The following is a 9,069-nucleotide window of genomic DNA, read 5'->3' on the forward strand; positions in this document are numbered from 1 at the left end:
ACAACTAGGTCGGACTATTTGTGATCGCCGCGTGATATGTCTGTTTGTTGTCGTTCGCGAATAACGGATGTGCAATCAAAGGCTTGGCTGCCAGTTGCACAGTCGCAAAATATAGAACTCGATTAAACGCACCGATGTCAAATGCCAGATATGAGCGATAAAATAAGTCCTGATGCCAGTGTAGTGCTGGGCGACCTTACCGAGCAATCATTCACACAGTGTTGGGTACAGCGAGGAATAGCGGCAGTAATAGGTATTTCTAACAATAGTGCTAATGAAAAGAACGGGATTATCTTCACTCAGGTGATCGTGTAGATAATCCGTTTACGCCCGACGACCGTCCACTACAGGCACCTATGTACCCTCCCACTGTGCGGGCGTCAGGTGGGTCGTTACGCTCCACCGCTACCTTTCGATTCGCTTCAGGCCGTTTCGTGTGTGCGATCGTTCGTATACAGCACTGACGATTACAAGTCTGGGAATGGCACGCACACAAGACGAACTGCCGTTAAAATGCTGAAGTTCCGGATGCAGTAATTAAATATTAACTAAAGCAATTCCTAGTGTTGTTTGTGTCGCTTATTGTCCAGGGCGTTGAACAGCAAACTCTGCACGGTAGGGAATTAATACGGATGTTCTGTAAGTGAAAACATGCCACCCATGCACACGAGCATAATGTGAGTGATAGGCTCCACCGAGACGAGATCTTGTTATACTATAAGTGTTGTGGTGATTGGAACGCACTTAACGGGTCGCCCCACAAAAGGTCACATTTAAACATACTAACAGGACGTGAGAGCAACAACTCCCTGCTAGAGGGCGAACGTCCATACCATGATATCGTGATAGCCGAGCCCAGAACATGATGAACTGGAACGACCGATATTTAATTGATTCTAATATCGTCATAATGTTTAGGGTTGTATTTTTAACGTTTTTATCTTTCCAATCTACTTTGAACCAACTTGTTCAACGTTCAAGGGCACTTTTACTACTTTCCGGACGACTTCTAACTACTTCCACACAAATTTCTCTAGTTCCCGAAAGTGTCTTGACATTTCCTTAAACTTTTAAAACTTCGTTTAAACTATTGTAACTTTGTAAGCTATCTACGACTTCCCATGCAAATTTTACAATTTTTCTGTGAACTTTTAAAGTCATACTTTCAATACCTTCCAGGTAACTTTCAATACCTTCCAAAGAACTTTTAATACCTTCCACGTAAATTTCAATACCTTCCATGTAACTTTTAATATTCAAGGTAACTTTTAATACCTTCCAGGTAACTTTTAATACCTCCCATGTAACTTTCAATACCTTCCAGGTAATTTTTAATTTTCAAGGTAACTTTTAATACCTTCCAGGCAACTTTTAATACCTTCTAGGTAACTTTTAATATCTTCCATGTAACTTTCAATACCTTCCAGGTAACTTTCGATACCTTCCAGATAACTTTCAATACCTTCCAGGTAACTTTCAATACCTTCCAGGTAACTTTCCATACCTTCCAGATAACTTTCAATACCTTCCAGGTAACTTTCGATACCTTCCAGATAACTTTCAATACCTTCCAGGTAACTTTCAATACCTTCCAGGTAACTTTCCATACCTTCCAGATAACTTGTAATGCCTTCCACGTAAATTTCAATACCTTCCATGTAACTTTTAATACTCAAGGTAACTTTAATACCTTCCAGGTAAATTTTAATACCTTCCATGTAACTTTCAATATCTTCCATGTAACTTTCAATACCTTCCAGATAACTTTTAATACTTCCAGGTAACTTTCAATACCTTCCAGGTAACTTTCAATACCTTCCAGATAACTTTCAATACCTTCCATGTAACTTTCAATACCTTCCAGGTAACTTTCCATACCTTCCAGATAACTTGTAATACCTTCCATGTAACTTTCAATATCTTCCATGTAACTTTCAATACCTTCCAGTTAATTTTCAATACCTTCCAAATAACTTTCAATACCTTCCAGGTAACTTTCAATACCTTCCAAGGAACTTTTAATACCTTCCAGGTAACTTTCAATACCTTCCAGGTAACTTTCCATACCTTCCAGATAGCTTTCAGAACCTCCAGGGAACTTTCAATACCTTCCAGGTAACGTTCAATACCTTCCAGATAACTTTCAATACCTTCCAGGTAACTTTCCATACCTTCCAGATAACTTTCAATACATTCCAGGTAACTTCCCATACCTTCCAGATAACTTTCAATACCTTCCAGGTAACTTTTAATACCTTCCAGATAACTTTCAATACCTTCGATGTAACTTTCAATACCTTCCAGGTAACTTCAATACCTTCCAGATAATTTTCAATACCTTCCAAGTAACATTCAATACCTTGCAGGTAACTTTCAATATCTTCCAGGTAACTTTCCATACCTTCCAGGTAACTTTCAATACCTTCCAGGTAACTTTCCATACCTTCCAGATAGCTTTCAGAACCTCCAGGTAACTTTCAATACCTTCCAGGTAACGTTCAATACCTTCCAGATAACTTTCAATACCTTCCAGGTAACTTTCCATACCTTCCAGATAACTTCCAATACCTTCCAGGTAACTTCCCATACCTTCCAGATAACTTTCAATACCTTCCAGGTAACTTTTAATACCTTCCAGATAACTTTTAATACCTTCCAGATAACTTTCAATACCTTCCATGTAACTTTCAATACCTTCCAGGTAACGTTCAATACCTTCCAGATAACGTTCAATACCTTCCAAGTAACTTTCCATACCTTTCAGATAACTTTCAATACCTTCCATGTAACTTTCAATATCTTCCATGTAACTTTCAATACCTTCCAGGTAACTTTCAATACCTTCCAGATAACTTTCAATACCTTTCAGGTAACTTACAATACCTTCCAGATAACTTTCAATACCTTCCAGGTAAATTTTCCATACCTTCCAGATAACTTCCAATACCTTCCAGGTAACTTCCCATACCTTCCAGATAACTTTCAATACCTTCCAGGTAACTTTTAATACCTTCCATGTAACTTTCCATACCTTCCAGATAACTTTCAATACCTTCCAGATAACTTTCAATACCTTTCAGGTAACTTACAATACCTTCCAGATAACTTTCAATACCTTCCAGGTAACTTTCCATACCTTCCAGATAACTTCCAATACCTTCCAGGTAACTTCCCATACCTTCCAGATAACTTTCAATACCTTCCAGATAACTTTCAATACCTTCCATGTAACTTTCAATACCTTCCAGGTAACGTTCAATACCTTCCAGATAACGTTCAATACCTTCCATGTAACTTTCAATATCTTCCATGTAACTTTCAATACCTTCCAGATAACTTTCAATATCTTCCATGTAACTTTCAATACCTTCCAGACAACTTTCAATACCTTCCAGGTAACTTTCAATACCTTCCAGATAACTTTCAATACCTTTCAGGTAACTTACAATACCTTCCAGATAACTTTCAATACCTTCCAGGTAACTTTCCATACCTTCCAGATAACTTCCAATACCTTCCAGGTAACTTCCCATACCTTCCAGATAACTTTCAATACCTTCCAGGTAACTTTTAATACCTTCCATGTAACTTTCCATACCTTCCAGATAACTTTCAATACCTTCCAGATAACTTTCAATACCTTTCAGGTAACTTACAATACCTTCCAGATAACTTTCAATACCTTCCAGGTAACTTTCCATACCTTCCAGATAACTTCCAATACCTTCCAGGTAACTTCCCATACCTTCCAGATAACTTTCAATACCTTCCAGATAACTTTCAATACCTTCCATGTAACTTTCAATACCTTCCAGGTAACGTTCAATACCTTCCAGATAACGTTCAATACCTTCCATGTAACTTTCAATATCTTCCATGTAACTTTCAATACCTTCCAGATAACTTTCAATACCTTTCAGGTAACTTCCAATACCTTGCAGATAACTTTCAATACCTTCCAGGTAACTTTCAATACCATCCAGGTAACTTTCCATACTTTCCAGATAACTTGTAATACCTTCCATGTAACTTTCAATACCTTCCAGATAACTTTCAATACCTTCCGGATAATTTTCAATACCTTCCGTATAAACTTTCAATACCTTCCAGGTAACTTTCAATACCTTCCAGATAACTTTCAATACCTTCCAGGTAACTTTCAATACCTTCCAGGTAACTTTTAATACCTTCCAGGCGACTTGTAATAACTCCCAGATGACAACTTTTAATACCTTACAGAAAAGTTTTAACGACTTCTAGACAACGTTTAATGCCTTCCAGGGAACTTTTAATAATGTCCATAACCATAATGGAATTTTCATAGAACTCTTTTCAGTGAATTATTAAAGTTATATAAAGATAATTTGAATGGTCAGAAATCGACGTATGACCTGCTCATGTGTGTAATGAATCCCTATAAAGTAAACCCCCTAAAGGTAATGTTCCCAGTCAGTTTACTATGAAAGTACCAACTACGCTGCATGCTTTACAGGTGATGGCAAGAAATCTGGCATCGGGCATTCACACCAGGAGTGTGATATTCTTGGTTAAAAAAGGTCGTGACATCAAACTGACAATCTGTTATAGCATGTATGTAGTTATTTGGAGGTAGCTGGAAAACAAACATTTTAAGGTAGATAAAGAGACACATCGTCTGACACGTAGTGTTACGAATGCCTTGAACAATTCACACAGGCCATTCGCGTGCCTGTAAGTAATGTAATAGGTTCATCATATGAACTACTGTATTCTGCTATATCCAAGCTTTTAGATGGTGTATAGATTGCTATAGTAGCATGCTCAGTAAAGTGTAAATAACATATCCAACCACATACATTTGAATAAAAGTCGTATAGAAGAATGTACAAGTACAAGAACACAAAACAATTGACTGTATACCATTGTATACTACGTACATTTACATATTCAAGTAACTTTTATGGAGCGTTGGAATCACAGATGATTGTTAAAAATTGTCATTCCTTTAGTCTCTTTAAGGATCTAGTTAAGTTTTTGTAACGCATGTTAATCAAAGTGGAATACATAGCTGTATCTAATTATTCAGAGATCTGTCATTAATGGAACATACACAGAACAGTGGTCAAAATTAACATTACTATGATGGCCTAATGTGCATATATTTCAATGTATTTTAAATAAAAATAAGTCACAGAGTAAAGTATGAGCATTTTAGGTATTCACCAGTTATTTTGCTCGATGTCAAATCATTGGTTACAGAAGATTTGGATGATCGAAGGGAGTGACTCCACTACATCAAAACATGAGTACCAAGCACCCATCAAATGTCTTCGTCGTTTTCCAGATATTATAGATATGGTAAATATATGGCCAATGTCAGGGATTTATGTTAAATGTACACATTCACTTTCTGAATGTAAAAATGAACAATATGTGCTCGTGAAACTTAAAAAAAAAGACAAATAAAAGAGTTGTGCAAACATTTTTGTGACTGTTATGTTTCTCATTTTATTCTACGTTTTTCAAGGAAAAAAAATATTTATTTAACACTCACGTGACCACATGGAAGGAACATCGATTTGTAATTAGTGTGAATTATGCGCTTTTATATTTTGTAAGATTTAAAACAATTTGTGTATTTTTTTCGAAAAAGATTCATTGCTGCGTATAAATTGAAGAATTTGCAAAGTCCCACGTCGTGCAATCTTAATACAATGGGGTATGTGTGGAGTAATTAAATATCTACAACCAGACTATAATAATTAAGATTTAGAGGATTTCGCTTTTGAATGCGATTTTAATAAAGTGACCAACATTTCCTGTGAGACAGCACAACAAGCTATTCAATATCAAAATAATAGACGACCAATTAGCGAAAAGAAGTTTGAGAGAACTACAATTTATTATCCTAGAACGTCCGTCAGGTGTGACTTATTTAAAGCTGCGATGTTACAGACCTGTATTCATGAAATGGACCTATTCAATCGGTTGAAGTATTATTGATTTGAGCGGCAATCAAAAGTTTGTGATGTCAAATTACATAAAAAGACGACCATAGCTTGTTTAACCTAAGGCGAACATTTGTGAATAGTTGATAACATGCAAATTCACAAAAAGATGTTCTTATTTTCTTGCATATTTAAAAAAATACGATTTGTAGTTAACAAAAATGTCTGAACTCATATTTGACGACGTTACTTTATGCAAATTACTTATTCACTTTTAGAAAGCAGACACATAAATGTTATGAAATGAATATGAAAGGTAGGAAATTTCATTTTGAAGTTTTCCCTAACTAAATGTACTCGACTACACCTTTGTCAACAATTAAACCATTTTCATAAACTACATGAGAATTAACCAAACATTCCCCTCAAGATGGCGTCGCCGATCTCACTGAATCAGGAACTAAAAGCACGATTACCATTTTGAGTACGATAATCTGGTTTCTTCCTTCTGAACTATACATTTGTCAGTTGTGTGTTTGAAGGTTTGTGATGTAACTTGTCGATTGTTCATTGTGTAATTAGCGTATTGGTGTTTTTATATGCGATTTTTGTGTTTTTGAAAAAGCTTCAATAAACAATTTTGAATACGGTTCATGAGAATTTATAATTACTCGAATACGGAAGTACAATGACATCCATTCATCTTTATTATGGGATAACACATCTCTATGGTTGTGTTGCCACTCTGTAATCATTACTACTGTCTTAATTCAGTTGAAAGACAATTACCAATACAAAATTCAACATTACGTGAACTGTGATGTTAGCTAACGTCGAAGTGTCAAGTTATAATATTATTGATGTTTATGTCAGTTATGTTAGTCCCTAACTCCGTCCCCTGTGGTTCAGTAAAGGTGTGCCTCCCACAAAAAACGACCCCAACTTCAGATCATTCCAAAGTGAGGCTGATAACCATATTTATACACCGGCCAGGTGCCTGACATCACGAGAAGCCAATCAGCGACGGCGTTGCAGGTGGGGATTTTCCACAATAATGAATGACATCCATGGTGTTATTTTAAGCCGTAAAGCAATGCGTGGTCAGTGTCAACATATGGCGGAATTCAAATGATTTGTTGATGAGAAAATTATGTTCACCTTGCCTAGTACTGACTAACAACAAGGGACATCTGGGGAGATGTTTGCGGATATGCCTTCCCAGCATCCCTATGTCTCGTGGTGTTTCCTACACTTCATTCCTTGGGCCGCGCGCAAAAAAATGTTTCTGGTCAAATTGTTTTAATAAAATATATTTTTTTTGCTAAAATATTTAATGGGCACATTTTGCAGGTTTCATCAATTCATCAACAGAGGGCGCTATGCAGTGGCTAAATAAGTGAAAAAAAGATCGGCCTGCACGCTGACCAGAAACATCTTGTAAACTATAGTTTTCAGTATAGGTAACAATAGACTTGATCAAGATCTTAATAAGTTTCCGAAAATATACTAATAACTCCATGTGGGAATGATGATCTTATTGACACACTATTCTTTAATTTGCATTTTTAATATATGCCGAAAAAGAAACTTGGTGAAAGTAGGTAATTTTCCACAACAGATGATTGTGAAAGTAAATCTCATGAAATGCATATGGGGCTCCCATTTTAGACCAGTTATCTGCTCAACTAGTCACCCGGGGAGTTACAATTTCCGTATATAAGTAATTTCTAGTATATTGATGGAAAGGGTCGTCGCGTCACGTATGCGCGAGATGTGGGTCTCATATAAACAAAAAAGACGACTTTGACTGTTGCGCAGACCAACAGGTACAAACTGAGACGTTACCAAGCTTTAGCTAGGTAATTTCTTTAGTGACTGAAAGGTGTCGATGGAGTCACCGACGATAATTAGTGCACTTTGCGTCCCCGGGTTAAACCTCGTACTCGTGATTCCATCAATCCTAATCAACGAGAATGTCGCACATGCGCGGCGCGACGACCAACGCCTTCAAGGTAGGTGGGGGTCGTATAATGAAGCATGGACCATGCGTATCATGCTATGAATGTGTAGAGATGCATCATGGATCTGTCTAACATCAACTAGTACATTGAATGCCTATTTATCATTCTCATATCATTCATTGATCCAAAAATACACTCAATATAGTATTTGCAACAATTAGACACAATATTCACACATTTTATTTGACAATTTCAAGTAACAGAGAATGGACACTGGTAGAGATTAATAGAGTATTGAATAGAACGAGAGAGAGAGAGTGCGAGAGCCAATGATAGGACACGAGTAATGGAGAAGAGGAGAGAAAAGATGAAACGAGGAGATCGCTGTCGCGAGAGTGGAGATGAAAATAAAGGAATGTCAAGAAAAAGAGATAAAGATAAATCTTGGTAATGCAAAAAGTGCTGCGAAATTTTGAACTGATGGCGATACTACTCTGTTCATCAAATTATATTATATGGGATTACTTATAATCACGTGACACATGCGTAATACTGAATGTAAATGAGCTGAGATATGTTTTCAATAATGTTGTAGAGTTTATACACTTAATAAAATTCTATTGTTTCAGAAGGGGACACACACTCCATAAACACAGAACTATTTTTATAGAATTGAAGAGTGGAGAGTGCTAGGGGACATTGATCACAACGCTAAAATCAATCTATTTCTCTCTCGCACTAAAGTGACAGGGAAAAGCATTCCACGCATGCGCATGGTGGCAATTTTATAGACAGTAAGTACAGTTTCGGTTCACTCCTAAAATCTACCTTAAATTTTTTTTTTCAATGTAATATATATTCATATTTATAATTATAGGCTGGAAATCAAATTGGCATCTTTCGAAAAATAAACTTCAATTGTGTTTTCTTTTCTGAAATATCAGTACTAATTTCCTTAAAATGAAGTATTCACACTATTACACATTTATGCACAGTCTAACAATATACACAAAAAATCGTTCGGACTGACTAACTGGCTACGTTGACATCTTATCTCCCTGACCCATGAAATGCGGCACGATGACCTTGATATGATAATTGGGCGTCGGGGTCGAAAATAAAATAAAAGCTACAATCGTCTTTGCATTATTTCAGATATATATATTCTTTAGACAGTAGTT

Source organism: Saccoglossus kowalevskii, chromosome 2, assembly GCF_978046115.1.
Source record: "Saccoglossus kowalevskii chromosome 2, keSacKowa6.1, whole genome shotgun sequence".
NCBI lineage: Eukaryota > Metazoa > Hemichordata > Enteropneusta > Harrimaniidae > Saccoglossus > Saccoglossus kowalevskii.